The 17,027-nt window shown below is 38.3% G+C and overlaps 1 non-coding gene across 1 annotated transcript; it reads right to left on the bottom strand.

The window, feature by feature from the left end:
- Window positions 1-230: 230 nt before the first annotated feature.
- LOC131624551 (small nucleolar RNA R71) lies at window positions 231-337 on the bottom strand. Its single transcript, XR_009290617.1, has one exon. It is a non-coding gene; the product is annotated as a small nucleolar RNA R71 (small nucleolar RNA).
- Between the last annotated feature and the right edge of the window lie 16,690 nt (window positions 338-17,027).

Raw genomic sequence — 17,027 nt, 5'->3', positions numbered from 1 at the left:
GAAGCCCTGTAGACGACCCCAATCTCCATTTATCCGTGTTCGTGCAATACGCCGAAACTATCAAAGCCAACAACGTTAGTTCCGAAGCTATTCGATTACGCCTTTTCCCTTTCTCCTTGAGAGATAGAGCGAGAGCGTGGCTTCAATCCCTGCCTTCCAATTCCATAACTACGTGGGACGAATTGAAGAGAGTATTCTTAGCGAGATACTTTCCGCCTAGCAAAACTGCTATGCTCAGAGGTCAAATCAACGGATTTACCCAGAAAGATAACGAATCGCTTTTCGAAGCTTGGGAACGTTACAAGGACATGCTTAGAATATGCCCTCATCATGGACTCGAACCATGGCTGATCATCCATACTTTCTATGGTGGTCTCTTATATAACACTAAAATGACTATAGATGCCGCTGCTGGCGGAGCATTAATGGACAAACCCCATGATGAAGCATACAAACTCATAGAGAACATGGCACAAAACCATTACCAATGGGGTGGAGAACGAGCCGCTCTAGAGAAAGCCCAAACCAAAGGAGGAATGTACGAAATAAGTGGTATAGACCGCGTTAACGCTAAAGTAGACGCTTTAACTCAAAAGATCGAGAATTTAACCATCACTCCTTCAGCCACCGCTGCCGCTGTAACACCTAACTGCGAGATTTGTGGATTGACTGGACATGTAGTTGCTGAATGCCAACTCTTGACTGGAGTCCCATCTGATCAAGTAAATTACGCTCAAGGAAACCCTTATTCTAACACGTACAACCCTGGATGGAAAAACCACCCGAACTTTTCTTATAAGAACAACAATGCGCTGTACGCGCCTGGACAAGCACCTGCTGTACCACCTGGCTACCAAAAAGCGCCTGTAGCTGCTCAAAACACCCCTAGGAAGTCAAATCTAGAAATCATGATGGAGAACTTCATAGCTTCCCAACAACAAACCAATAAAGACTTCCTGAATCAAAACATCCACAATAGCGAGCAACTAAAACAACTATCAAACAAAGTAGATGCTTTAGCTACGCATAACAAAATGTTAGAAACTCAAATCTCACAAGTAGCTCAACAACAAGCACCTACTGCTGCCCCTGCTGGCATATTTCCTGCTCAACCTCAACCCAATCCTAAAGGACATGCGAACGCGATAACACTACGAAGTGGAACGAATTACGATGGACCCATAGATCCTAGAACCCAAAACGTACCCATGTCACAACAAGAGCCAAAGGAAACCCAAAAGAAAACAACTGACGAACAAACTACTAAGACTGATGAGAACAATAACGAAGTGGAACCCGAAAAAGAGAAACTTTATGTTCCACCACCACCTTATAAGCCACCAATTCCTTACCCTCAGAGATTAGCTAAATCAAAAACCGAAGCGCAATTTAAAAGATTTGTAGAACTTCTGAAGCAATTAAACATAACCATACCGTTCACAGAAGCCATAACTGAGATGCCTTCGTACGCTAAGTTCTTAAAAGAAATCTTATCAAACAAAAAGAAACTCGAGGATAACGAAACTATAACGCTTACCGCTGAATGTAGCGCTATCATCCAAAATAACATGCCTCCAAAACTGAAAGACCCTGGTAGTTTCTCTATACCCTGCGTAATTGGAAAAACCATCATAGAGAAAGCCTTGTGCGATTTAGGAGCTAGTGTTAGTTTGATGCCTCTTTCAACCTGTAAGAAACTCAATCTAGGTGAGCTTAAAGCAACAAGAATGTCTCTTCAACTAGCGGACCGTTCAGTTAAATACCCTGTAGGAATGTTAGAGAATATCCCTGTTCGTGTAGGTCAATTCTACATCCCAACTGACTTCATCATTATGGATATCCAAGAAGATTCTAACATCCCGATCATATTAGGAAGACCATTTTTAGCAACCGCTGGTGCAATTATAGATGTAAAGCGAGGAAAGCTTACTTTCGAAGTAGGAGAAGAGAAAATAGAATTTATCCTTTCCCAATTCCTAAAAGCACCTTCTATAATTGACACATGCTGTTCTGCTGACATAATCGACGAGTGTGTCAAGGAAATAAAATCCGAACCAAATAAGGAAATCGAAATCCTAAGAATTCCTATGCCGCCAATTCTTGAAGATGACAACTGGCGTGAGGAATATCAAGATAACCACCTGAGTGAATGCTTAGCTTTAACTCCCGATCCTATACCTGGACCTAAGAAACCTGCTATAGAGCTGAAAACACTTCCTACCGATCTTAGATACGAATTTCTAGACGAAGAACTAAACCAACCAGTTATAGTGAACGCCAACTTAGGACGAACCGAGACTGAAAAACTACTTAATGTCCTAAGAAAATACCCTACCGCTTTAGGATATAACATATCAGATCTGAAAGGTATAAGCCCTTCTCTGTGTATGCACCGCATTATGCTCGAAGACGATAGTAAAACCTCTAGTGAACATCAAAGGCGAATAAATCCTATTATGAGCGATGTGGTTAAAAAGGAAATCCAAAAACTGCTAGAAGCTGGAATAATATATCCTATATCCGATAGTAAATGGGTTAGTCCTGTTCACGTCGTACCAAAGAAAGGAGGAGTCACTGTAATCACTAATGCAAAAGGAGAATCTGTAGCACAACGTACCCAAACTGGATGGAGAATGTGCATTGACTATAGGAAGTTAAATAAAGCTACCCGAAAAGACCATTTCCCTTTACCTTTCATAGATCAAATGCTCGAACGCCTAGCTAAACACTCACATTTCTGTTATCTGGATGGATATTCCGGATTTTTCCAAATTCCTATCCACCCTGACGACCAAGAGAAGACCACATTCACCTGCCCTTATGGTACATTCGCTTATAGACGAATGCCTTTTGGACTCTGCAATGCACCCGCGACCTTCCAAAGATGCATGATGGCAATATTTGCCGACTTCCTAGATGGAATAATGGAGGTCTTTATGGACGACTTCTCTGTCTGTGGAGGAAGTTTTGAAACATGTTTAGAGAACCTTGAAATGGTGCTTAAACGATGCGTAAGCGTAAACCTAGTCCTTAATTGGGAAAAATGCCATTTCATGGTTCGACAAGGAATTGTACTTGGACACATCGTATCTGATAGAGGAATCGAAGTTGATAAAGCAAAAATCGAAATCATCGAAAACCTTCAACCTCCCAAAACCGTCAGAGAAATAAGAAGTTTTCTGGGACACGCTGGTTTTTACCGACGCTTCATTAAGGATTTCTCTAAAATAACCAAACCCTTGACTGAACTACTTATGAAAGACGCCGACTTTATTTTCACCGATAAATGCACTGAAGCATTTCAAACGCTTAAACGAGCATTAATCTCTGCGCCAATTATGCAACCTCCCGACTGGAATGAGCCTTTCGAAATAATGTGTGACGCAAGTGATTATGCTGTAGGAGCCGTTCTAGGACAAAGAAAGGATAAGAAACTACATGTCATATATTATGCGAGTAGAACCCTAGACGAAGCTCAGATGAATTATGCCACGACAGAAAAAGAATTATTAGCTGTCGTATTTGCATTAGACAAATTCCGTTCTTACCTGGTAGGAGCCAAAATAATCATATACACTGACCACGCCGCCATTAGGTACCTCCTAACCAAAAAGGACGCTAAACCAAGACTTTTGAGATGGATCTTGTTACTACAAGAGTTCGACCTAGAAATTAAAGATAAGAAAGGCACTGAAAATGTCGTAGCAGATCACCTCTCTCGATTGGAAAATCTGAAACCCGAACAAGTACCAATTGACGATGATTTCCCATATGAAAGACTCATCGCCCAATTAGAAGCAAATGAATTCGAACCATACCATCCAAACTCTGAAACCGACAAATTAGCAGAAATAGCTTTAGCCCGATCTGACGCACCTTGGTATGCAGATTTCGTAAACTACCTAGCTGCTGGTGTGCTTCCTCCTGATCTAAGTTACCAACAGAAGAAGAAATTCTTCCATGACCTAAAACATTACTATTGGGACGACCCACTCCTGTTCAAAAGAGGCCCCGATGGAATCTTTAGACGTTGTGTACCCGAGGAAGAGATAAGAAGCATAATAACACACTGCCATTCTGCACCGTGTGGAGGACACCATAACACATCTAGAACCTGCGCCAAAATCCTTCAATCTGGACTCTTCTGGCCCAACCTGTGGAAAGACGTCTATTTTGCTGTACTAAGCTGTGATAGATGCCAACGAACTGGAAACATTTCGAGACATGATGAAATGCCTCAAAAAGGCATTCTTGAAGTAGAAATATTTGACGTCTGGGGAATAGACTTCATGGGACCGTTTCCGTCATCGTTTGGAAATCAATATATACTCGTAGCTATCGATTACGTTTCAAAATTGATAGAAGCTATTGCTTCTCCTACAAACGATACACGAGTAGTTATCAAACTTTTTAAAAACGTCATCTTTCCTAGGTTCGGTGTGCCAAGATTGGTAATTAGCGATGGTGGTTCCCATTTCATTTCAAGAATACTTGAGAAACTCCTTCGAAAATATGGAGTGAATCATCGAATAGCCACACCATACCATCCACAAACAAGCGGACAAGTAGAAGTATCTAACCGCGAAATAAAACAAATATTGGAGAAAACTGTCGCTATATCTAGGAAAGATTGGTCAACCAAGCTAAATGAAGCTTTATGGGCTTATAGAACAGCTTTCAAAACTCCAATAGGAACTACCCCATTCAAACTCGTTTATGGAAAATCATGCCACCTACCGGTAGAGTTAGAACATAAAGCTTATTGGGCCATTAAGAACTTAAACCTAAACTACACTGCCGCTGGTGAAAAACGACTTCTGGACATAAACGAATTAGAAGAACTTAGACAAGACGCTTACGAAAACGCCAAAATCTATAAAGAGCGAACGAAAAAATGGCACGACAAGCGTATATCTAGGAAAAATTTTAGCATAGGCGATAAAGTACTCTTATTTAATTCTAGACTAAAATTATTTCCTGGTAAGTTACGATCTAGATGGTCTGGCCCTTTCGAAATAACTAACATATTTCCAAGTGGAGCGATAGAAATCAAAGGAGAAACCGTCAAACCTTTTGTCGTAAATGGGCAACGTCTTAAGTATTACCATCATCTCGAATACGATGAAAACATCGAAGTTTTTAAACTTGACGAACTGCCCGCTCTTTCGAAAAAATAGCTTTCTATTTTAAAATCGTCGAGCTTACGACATTAAACAAAGCGCTTGGTGGGAGACAACCCACATTTATTTACTCTTTTGATTTTTATTTTATTTTATTTTTAAAAATTTTAACCTTTAATTTTCATTTAATTATTCTATTTTTAATTATTCTAGATTTTAATTTTCTTATTTTTTTCATACATCTTATAATAATTATTATAATTATAGCTGCTATCTTAATTCGAGAAAATACTTCCTTTTTATAATTATAATTATTATTATAACTTGTTTTATTTAATTTTATTTTTCTTTTAAAAATGAACACTAGCCTAGTTCTGACTTAATCTTAATATTTTCAACTTCTAGGTTTTTCATTTAACTACTAACTACGATGCAAGAAGTTGATAATATGGAAGTTGTGTTCCGTGGTAGAGGACAAGAAGCAAGATTTAACAAGCTGGCTGGAAGACACATGGATTTGACTTGCTATCCTCACCAACCAACTATGGTGAAACTTGGTATCGAAGAAAGCATCCTACACCTGCTTAACCAAATTGGTTGGACTGGTTCTCACTTGTTCCGCAAGTTTAGCACTTACCGGAAGCTCACTCTGGAATTCTTGAGCTCCCTGACCTATCTTCCAAACTGTGGACAAGGGCTGAGAAAAGGAGTTATTCTCTTTAGACTCTTTGGTATGGAGTTTAATTTCTGCATCCGAGATTTTGCTGAAATGTTAGAACTACCTCATGGACCTGATGCATACGCCCAAGTAGCTGAAGAAAATCTTCCATACTGGGAGTTGGAAAAATACTGGGGCAAGATCACTGGAAACGACAACCCTGAAGAGAATGAATTTCAATCTGAGAACATCCACAATCCTGCTTTCCGCTACTTTCACAAGATCCTTGCTCACTACATTTTTGGTAAACCCGATAATGTCACTGAAGTTACTAGAGAAGAGTTGTTCATCATGTTTTGTACATCTCAGAATCGCCCGGTCAATGCCATCGCATTCATGCTAACAAACTTTGAGCGCATCACGCAAGACGAAGTTTCACCCATTAGGATCGGCGGATTTGTCACTATGATTGCTAATGCCATAGGAATGAGAGTGCCTTTGCTTAGATTGACACCTTATGGTACCCATACCTCTATGGACATCAATTTCTGCTTTAATCGAGGTATCATCGGTAACCTTGGACCTGATCGGTTTGAATTGCTCATTGATAACAAAGTTTGGTATCAGTTCACCTTACCGAATCCTAGGACGAGTGTGCACAACCCTGCCAACTGGCTTTACTATGGTCAGATTCCTGAGAGAGAGCCATCACCTGAAACCCCTCAAGCTTATGAACATTTTGATGAGGAAATGCCTGCATCTGAATATGAACCTGAAACACCTCCTGGTTACTATGAACCTAATCCTGAAGATGAACCCATTCCTTACGAACCTCTTCCTATTGATGAACCTATATCTGAGTATGAACCTGAAACTCGTTCTGAAGATTCAGTTGATGATCACACTGTTGATATGACTGATGTCGAGCTCGAGCAACAACAACCCGCTACATCTACCGCATCGGTGAATCAAAGAATGCCTAATCTGAATACGCACGAGCAAGCCATCACTGCGCTACAACAAGATGTACAACATGTGCGCAACGAGCTACACACTTTGCAAATGCAGTTCTTCGATTTTATCGACACCGTAAATGCTCAGTTCGACGAAGTTTTCAAACACATTCAGTCTAATGAGAACAACAATAGACGTGGCTAGATGTTACCGTATTAGACTATTAGATTTTATTTCTAGTTTTAGTAATTTCTATTCCTAGTTTAGATTTTCATTTTTCTGCACTTTTGCTTTCTGCTTCTGTTAACACTCAGTACTGGTTTAATATTAAATGCAAAATTCTTTTGATTACTGCTACTGTGTTATGTTACACTGCTATTGACTGCTATATATACTTGCCTAGTTATCATTTTTGCTGTTAATAGTATTAAAATCCGACACTGTTATGAACTGATGGACAATATTAATGGTATCTGTCAGCACTGTCTGGTCACTTGCATGCGTGACCCACCTGCCTGCAACAGGAGACGCCCGTCTCCATCTGTGTGGGACCAGCTGACACGAAACAGGGGACAGGAGACGCACGTCTCCATGCTCTGCCCCAGCAGACTGACTGCTTGAGACGCACGTCTCCCAAGGCCAGCAGTCTGCATTTGACCACGCAGACCATTTCTCTTTCCTCTTGAATTTTGAATTTGAATTTCAAAATTCACTCTTCCTCATTCTTCCCCTATTTATTCCATTTAAACTCCATAAACCTCATTCATCCTCCATCATTCACCTCTTAAACTCCATTCATTTCCCACTTCTCTATTCTATTCAAACTTCAAACACCACCATTAATCCATTTTAATTTTCCATTAACCACACCATTTTCAAACCTCACTATAAAAGCACACCACCACCACTCTTCTTCTTCACAACTTTCATACCATTCTCTATTTCTCCTACACTATATTTCTATTTTTCATTTCCATACTCACCATGCCTCCACGTTCATTCATCCGTAGTGAGCGTCCCGAGACACCACCTCCCGACCTTTCAAACATTATCTTCCGAGATGATGACAATGATGCTCAACGAACAAAATATGTCGCCTTCTACGAACGTTCGGTTGTTCCCACAAAATTTGTGAACACCGAGTGTCTAGAAACTTTGGGTCTCATTGATGGTGTTACCCGTTTGCTCACTAAATCTAGCCTCCACCATCTTTGTACCGACCCCGTACCTACTTATGAGCCGCTCGTCTTAGAATTTTTGAGTTCTTTCAACTACGACACTCCCTCTAATCAACCACTCTCAACCGATAGCATCCAATTCCGGATGTTCAACCTTGAATATGCTCTAGATCAAGATGTCGTAGCTTCATATTTGCATTTTAATCATGCACCAATCGCTCACCGCTCAATCTTTCAAGAACTCAATGGTTGATCTTGGGAGGAACTCGCTTTTGAATTTTGGTTCCATCTCACTGGAGAAAATCCTACCGGTTGGAGAGCTCTCCATGCTTCTCACATTCAAAACCCCGCTATACGTTATTTTCAACGTGTTTTGGGGCATACTATTTTTGCGAGATCTAACAACCACAAGGTAAACCAAAATGAATTATTTTTCCTTTACTGTGCGCTTAACAATATCCGTTTGAATGCCGCACCATTTATGTTCCAACACATCCAAGGTTTAGTCAACGCCCCCGCTACAAATCCATTCTTGCTTGGAGGCATTATTACTTCCTTGGCCTGTGCTTTAGGTCTTGGTGACGAGCTCCTCTCACTCTCACATCTCATGAAGCCCGCTCAGTCACTCGATCTCACCTACTGCCGTGACTCCCACTTGGTTTCACCCCGCCATGATGGCCGATACACTTTGGTCGTCAACAAAGTTCCTATTCCTTATGTCATCCTTCCATGCCCTGAAAGAATCAACATCCGTTATGTTCAACGTTGGAGGCTTATTGAAGACAACCCTCAAGATGACCAACAAGAACATCCTAATGAACCTATGGATGCAAATGAAGAAGAACTCAACCAAGGGCAAGCTGATGTCAACCAACCTCCTCCAAACAACCCTCCGCCTATCACTCTTGAAGCCATGTATGCTGCTATTCAACGCCAAGATCAACTCGTTCAACCTATGCAGACAAACCAAACTGAAACAATTAGGCTCATCCGAGAGATGCAACAGGAGCACCGTGACTATGCTATTAGGAACGAAAGTCAATACACTGAAATTGCTACATATTTGCATGATCTTGACATTCGTGTGAATGACTATCCTGATAGACGTCGCCGTGTTCGTACAAGAGGCGCGAGCAGTTCTCGCAACCGCAACAATGAGGAGTAGTTCTTATGCACTGAGGACATTGCATCATCTAAGTCTGGGGGAGTCGCATTATTTCTATTTCCTTTAGTTTTATTTTTCCTTTCAGTTATTTCCCTTCCTTGTAATGTTTTTCTAATTCAATAAAAGAATTTTTATGGAATTTAAGTCTTATATGTATAATTCCGTAGTTATTTCAATTTCTTCCATTTTCTTGAGCCATAACAAAAATTTTGCTCCTAAACGATAAACGCAAACCCCACACGTTCGAGAAATACAAAGCTACTCAAACACTCAACGCAATTGAAACTGAATATAGTCAATATCCTTATTGTCCCAACACTCTAAAACCCCCGAGTATGCGTAACCGATTTGAATACCCGTTATACCAAAACCATCGACTTTAAGTTTTGAAATAACCCTTAGTAGTTTATTCTAGCAGTCGGCACCGTCTTAGATACAAACTACGCAGAGAGTCAATGAATATAAGTGTATGATCCTCATAATAATAATTATGTGCTTAACCATAAGAAGAAATGTGCCTACTAAGTAAGGTGATCCTCACAAGATCATTTAACCTAACGGTCGCAAATCTCAAATACAAAGAATTTAAAAACTCACTGTCGATTGGTTCAGAAGTCATCTGGTACTGAACTTGGTAGGAAGGACTATTGTCCGATTCCCCGCAATCTACAAGTGAATGCTAAGGAGTATACCACCTATTGTGCCAGAACTCCACGAGAAGGATCATAGTCACTAACCAACTACTCTGCTATGTGCGTGTCAAGATAATGGGCTTAATGTGATTGCGCGCGAATGAAAAGGGTGAAACATGATGACGAGTCAAAAAGGTCGAGCTATAATGGCATGATTCGGATTGGTATGCATACTGGGAGTTGTTTAGTGTTGTTACTATAAGTCTATTGCTAGGATCATTATCATTATTTTCGAATAAGAACACTATGTAGCTGAGTATGACCGAACGACGTGGTGGAAGTGTGTTTCATTTATATTTATCTTATTATTTTGCTTGAGGACAAGCAAAGGTTCAAGTCTGGGGGAATTTGATAACACGATTTTATATCGTATATTTAGCTTAAAATCCATAGATATTTATAGCATTTTCCGTTTATTATGTTAATTTATTATGATATTACGCGTGTATTTGCTTTATTTCAGGTTTTACACTTCAATTACGACTATTTGCGAAAAGGAAAGAAAATAGAGCTTAAATGACCGATATTTATGCCTAAAAGACGAAAAAGGAGTGCTGAAGCGAAAGAGGGGTGCAATTAAGGACCCAAAGGCCCAAAAGAGACGAACCAGCCCACAAAGGAACAAAATTGCGTAGCCCAAACCATGCAAGCAAGTGGAGACGCACGTCTCCACGTTCTCTTCTGCCACGTCACCAAGAGGAGACGCCCGTCTCCAACTGCCCCTAGATTCTCTCCACTTGAGACGCACGTCTCAAGTCTTCCTGAAGAAACGGAGACGCACGTCTCCACGTCCAAGTCTGTTGGAAGCTCCTCTTTTCACGCAAAGCAACTTCAAAGCCTCGCCTATAAATAGAGCCAGCCACTTCACTTCAATCTGTCCGATTTCCTGCCAACGAAGTGCTGCCGAAATTGTACCGCGAAATGTTTTTCTTTATTCTGCTTTCATTCAACCGTTTATTTTCTCACAACGATTTCTACACTGGAAATTGTTGTGAACTTTTCGTAGATCTAGCCTTACGTTAGATTTATTGTTTTATTTCCTTGTTTTTATTTTCTGCCATTTAAATTCCGAAGAACGATCCAGCCAACCTGTGGTGGAAGTTCGAGTACTTCAAGATTCAATTCAATTCAGATTTATTTTAATTCAGGTTTTTATTTACCGCCTTATTCATATTTGTTTGCATGATATATTATATGCCATTTAATATGCTTATTATTATGAACCGAACCGATATATGTATGTTTAATCGTATTAATATGTCTGGCTAAATTACTAAAGGTGTCGGTATGTAAAGTAAGTTAACCGTAGGGATCCGAAATAAATTGGCTTAATTATGTTTTATTAAATGTTACTTGTTTTTGGTTTGTATGTCTAATTTAATTAGTAAGTCTTAAAACCAATAGAGCGAAAGTTTGAGGGGTTAAGACGGTCAAAGGTTAAAATCAATAGAGCGAAAGTTTGAGGTCTTTAACTGGATAGTAGACATAGGACATTAGTTTTAAGGATGGCGAAAGCGTATTAAAACTAATTGGAACTTATTTATTTTCAAAAATTGTTTTTACACTCGAGCGGGATGGCGAAAGCGTACGTTAGGGTTATTAGCTTGGTCCGAGTCAACAGAGCGAAAGTTTGAGATTAGGAGATTTAAATAGATAACAACCTCGTAAAATAAGCATTTTATTAATTACATTGTTTCCAAAAAGCTCTTCTAAAATCTAATGGGATGGCGAAAGCGTACATTAGGATTAGGATAGTAGTCTGAATCAACAGAGCGAAAGTTTGAGACGAGGATTTTTAATCAATTGGAATTAGTAAAGATTTTTAATTTAATTATGCAAAAGCCAATGGACCTTCGGATTACCTTTAGTTAAACGAAATACATACTGATACCTGTCTTTTATTATTATTCTTTATTTTCTCACAATCACTTTCCCTTAGGAACAATCGAAATTTTAGTACTCCTAGCTTTACATAGTAACCTTAGATAACGGTAGATCGATTCATAGTCCCTGTGGATTCGATATCTTTTAAAACTACACGACACGACTGTGCACTTGCAGTTATCAGATTTATAGACACGTAAAGTCGCGATCAGTCACTTTTCTTCCTTTTAAGCACATAGCTCAAGATTCTTTAAAAGATTAAGACAAAGTATCCTACGGACCAAGTAACAGACTCCCCACTTACTCACTAGTCATAGACATAGACTTCTGTTGTTCTGAACACCTTGAGACTGTTAGACATACAACTACCTCATTAGTGTAGAGAAGGAATTGTGATTTCCAGTTGCACATGGTTAGATTTAACCATTGACAAATAACTGACAAAAATGTCACATTTTCTTCATGATGTTAAAGTATTTTTAACCAAGAAACTTTTCTTGACAAAAGAAGTTACCCCCCTATCTGAGATAGTCTGAGCTTCTTCAAGGAATAAGCTTGAAATGATGAATGGAAAATATAATACGCATCTTCATATTTTCAAGAGCCGCACCCTCTGTTCAACTATCCTGCTGAACACACTCACTATAGCAAAATTGCTCCTTTACATTAAATACTTACACCAGAAGTAAGATGTCATAACATTGTGTCTAACATTTATACTGTAACACCCCAATTTCCCATTTTATAAAAATACGGTAAAATAATAAAAATTTATCAGAGTTCACAAATAAAAGTGGAATGTCACGTCATTTCAAGCCAAACAGAATATGAAGTCTCAATTACTTCATCTATTCATTTCTCATTAATCAATAAAAACAGCGGAAATATTATTTTATTTGAAAATAATCACGGCACAATTGCCAACTTATTCCAAAACTCCAATCAAAATCGTGGTCCTCAAATATTTGTATAAAAAACAAATACGTAACAAAATTCAATTAAAAATAACAAATAAAATAATCCCCAAAAACATCCATGTTACGTATCAGAGCGACTCGAACTAACAACACGGAAGACTTCCATAATGCTATCCTGGACTTCCACTGCTATTCTTAAGTACCTGCCCATTTCCCATGGTAGGGGAAATATCAGCAGAAAGGGTGAGTACTCACATACCATTACAAAAGATATAGGAACAGATATAATAACATAATTCACAGGTCGTGGGTCATGTTCACATAACATCACACTGCATATACAAACTTCATTTATTCAAACATTCATCACAGTATAAATTAACGCATCATTCACAATATCATAAACAAGTCATCACAGATCCATTCATTTATGCAACTCCACAATGCACATATCACGACACACATGTCCCTCCCAATCACAACTCAACAAACATATAATAATAATAATGATAATGCAATGTGACTTAATGACTTGACACAATGCATGTGGTACCAAAACATCGTGGTTCATGACCACAGTTCCCGTCGGAACTCTCGACCCCTTTTTCATGGTCCAGTGTGACCCCTATTTCATGATCACACCCACGACCCCTGTTTCATGGTCTAGTACGATCCCTAATTCATGACCACACCAATTCATGGTTCATTCAATCGGACCCGATTCCTAAGAGAATCCGGATAATTCGCATACACTCCACTGAGCAACAAATTATATCCACCACGACTCCACAATTGAGTCCGGACCTACTAGGCATCTACCATAGATTTTCACCTAGCAGTCTCAATGCTATGTTATGCAATGCACAATCAACACAATCTGCATAATCACAAATAATTACATGCATATCAAACGATCATCTTGATCACACGTAAGCCACACACTAACCGTAATTCACAAAAAATTACCAAAACACAATATGCACATTCATAATAGATAATATGCATATCACACGATCTTCCTGATCATACATAAGTCACACACTTACCGTAATTCACAAAGAATTACCACAACACAATATGCACATTCATAATAGATAATATGCATTCAATAACAACATACAACAACTACCAATTCATATGACTATCATACAGTCACTACATCATACCATAACTGTCCAACACATCACATATACATGTCAAAACCTGCAGCAATCACAATCCACAGCTATAACACACATCCGCACAACCAAACTCAACATTTCACAGTTCAACACATCGTAACATATACGGAAACACATATAACGCATCGAATTATTAGAATTCTGGTATTGGAAATAATTTTAATGGAAAGTACACGAAACCAGCTTTCCAACGATCCGAACGGCGCGCGAGTCGGACACACGGAACAAAAGTTATGATTTTTCAAAGTATTTCAACAAACCCGACACCGACATTTTACACTGACACCTTAAAAGCACATTAGACCTAATTTAAATTTAATTCTAGGACTTGAAACCATTTTTACAAGAAAGAAAACTGTATTAGGTTTCTCCAGGTTCGAACGGTGAGTCAAATGAACACCCGAATCTCAAGTTATGTATTTTTGAAGTTTTATAAAATCCTGCATTTTTCCTGCGAACAGCTCTCGGGTTCCCACTCAAATCCCCTCAAAATCTCATCTAAACATCACTATAATACAAATTAAATACATAGAAACCTATATCTATGATGTATCAACAATTAGGAACCTTAAAACATGATTTCTAGCACAAAAGTTTTGAATCCAAATCCAAACCCTAACATTTCAATTCTAGCAATTTCAAGAACAAAATCCCTTTTCAAAATTGTTCGTAACTTCATTCCGACTCTGACACGCGAACACGCAACAACAACACATTTACATCATACACTTCATAATCATACAATCTCATAACAACAATTGCAACCAATTATCATTCCAACAATAATCATCCTAACAACATAGAATTCATAAATCAACAATCATCAAAATTATCACATAACGACAAATCCCCAAAACCCCAAATCATATCATTATACCTAAACCCATATCAAGAATAATAGCATGGAAACCCCCTTACCTCGAAATTGCTCAGAAAATCCTACGGAGATTGATTCTTGAAATTGCCCTAGTTCCCCCTTGATCTTCCTCTCTAGCTTGTTCTTCTTCCTCTTTTCACTTCTACGATGTTTTTCACTTTTCTATGTAACTCTTCCTTTTCTCAACTTCTAATTCTCTTTTATTCCAATACTAACCCTTAGACCTCTAATACTTAATTCCAACCTTACCTTTCCCTAATTAAATAATTATTTAATAAATCACTAAATATTCATTCTATTATTCTATTAATAATAATAATAATATTAATAATAATAACAATAATAATAATAATAATATCAGTAATAAGCATAAAAATAATAATAATAATAATAATAATAATGATAGTAATTATAATAATAAAAATAAAACTATTATTACTTATATCACATAATTACTACCTACATTTCCGGTCTACCCGTCCCACTATGGACTCCACACCTACACGCTCAACCACACACCCTTAACAAGACCAAACAATTAAAATAACACACGACGATTAAATAATTAAAAATGGGCTGTTACATATACTACCAGTATTTTCCACAAGGTTCATCTCTTTCTTCAACAGACCCTTGTCTATTAACTTATCTCCTCCATAAATGATCAACTGATGACCTCTTGATCCTAGAAGCACACACAAAGAGGTTGCCACAATCTCAACATACAGAACTGCCACTTCTTGAACTTTGTTGAGCATAACCTTACTATGTTTGGATCAGATCATGGTCTGCTTTAGAAAATTCGAGATCCTTCTTGATATGGTGTTTCTCAATCTCACACATTGATTAACATGCTTCTTGAACCGGAAGAATTCTCCTTTATCCTTAGCTGTGTTGATCAGATCATAGAACTTTTTGTCTTCATAGTCATTTTCACTAAGTGAAGTCTTCATCATGAAAGTAATTATGTATTGCCAGAATAAATTACTTACATCCAGATCAAAACCTGCCCATTCTAATCCACATTATGCCTGAACTGCCACTTTAGACAATAATGTCGCTTTTTCTAACTTCAAATGCATATTCCTAGTCCTTCTTCCAGGATAAACACACTTTGTGATGTTGACATTACTCAAGACATAAGTTCGTCTGAACTCCAGAAAACTCTGACCATCCATAGAGATAACACTTCTCTATAGAGGACTTGGAACACAAGAAACAATTTGTGTTCATGACACGAAACAAGACTCTTATTCTTTACCAAACAACTGTAAAGAATGTCCTCAGACTTAACAATGTCTGAACACTACCCTTAAACCCTATGATTGTCACAATTAGACAACCATAACCCAGACTCTTAGACATTTCTCATATTCGAAAGAAGAACATGAGGGACTCAAACAAGACTCAAACAAAATGAAAAGACTCTATAAACATGAGCAATTTAAACAACATACCTGGACTTTAACTAAAGTCTTGATAAAGAGATGTTATTTGAAGACGAATTGCACCAGGTGGACTTGTGCATAGGTTGGATCATGCACTAGATCAGAACAAGTGATACACACCTTCAATCCATGTCTTCGAATGATAATGCAAAGAATATACTTCGCCAGTCTTTGAGAATAAACATGTTTTGAGTTATGTTATGACATCTTGTGTGACTTTGTTCTTCTGGCTTCAAGGTTAGTCTTTGAAGGACTTTACAATAGGATAGAAGCAGAATAACATTGTTTTTGCTGATCTTCATACTCTTTTATTCCCCCCAAGATGTATAAATTTAGAACATTTTGATGTTCGTCATTGAAGTTCCCTTCATTTGTGTGAGTACAAGGTGTGTTTTTAGTGATGTCAAAACTTGGTATTAAAGATTGGATGTGTCTCTAGTCAACCATGCAAAATAGGAAGCTTCAAATAGCATCAAAGCAAGCAATTTTGGAAGTTACAAGTTCACAGGTCGACCTATACAATGTGTGAGTCGACTCATACAGTGAAAGAATAAGTTTCCAAGCATTTTGAAAACTGCAGGTCGACCTCCAGAAGTCACAGGTCGACTCATACAAGCATTAGGTCGACGCACAACAAACACAGGTCGACGCATGGACACATTTTTGGCAAGCTGTTGAAATCACGGGTTTGAACAGGTTGAGTCCCTCCACTGTGCAGGTCGACCTCTCGCCTCAAAAACCAGAATTTTGCTATTTGTTGAGTTGCTAATGCTCTTTGTATAAAATAAAATCATTTTAGTTTTGTAAGAAAAAAACAAGAAAAGTGAAAGATAGACACAAGGCTCTTATCATCTTCAACCTCTCTCAAATCAATTTACAACTACACATAACAATTTTTGTGATTCATGGTGAGCAGTGTGGGTTGATAACTTTCGACGGTAGATTCAGTTCTT

The sequence above is a fragment of the Vicia villosa genome, unplaced genomic scaffold, assembly GCF_029867415.1.
Source record: "Vicia villosa cultivar HV-30 ecotype Madison, WI unplaced genomic scaffold, Vvil1.0 ctg.000133F_1_1, whole genome shotgun sequence".
Lineage (NCBI taxonomy): Eukaryota > Viridiplantae > Streptophyta > Magnoliopsida > Fabales > Fabaceae > Vicia > Vicia villosa.
This window is presented reverse-complemented; position numbering and strand designations above follow the sequence as displayed.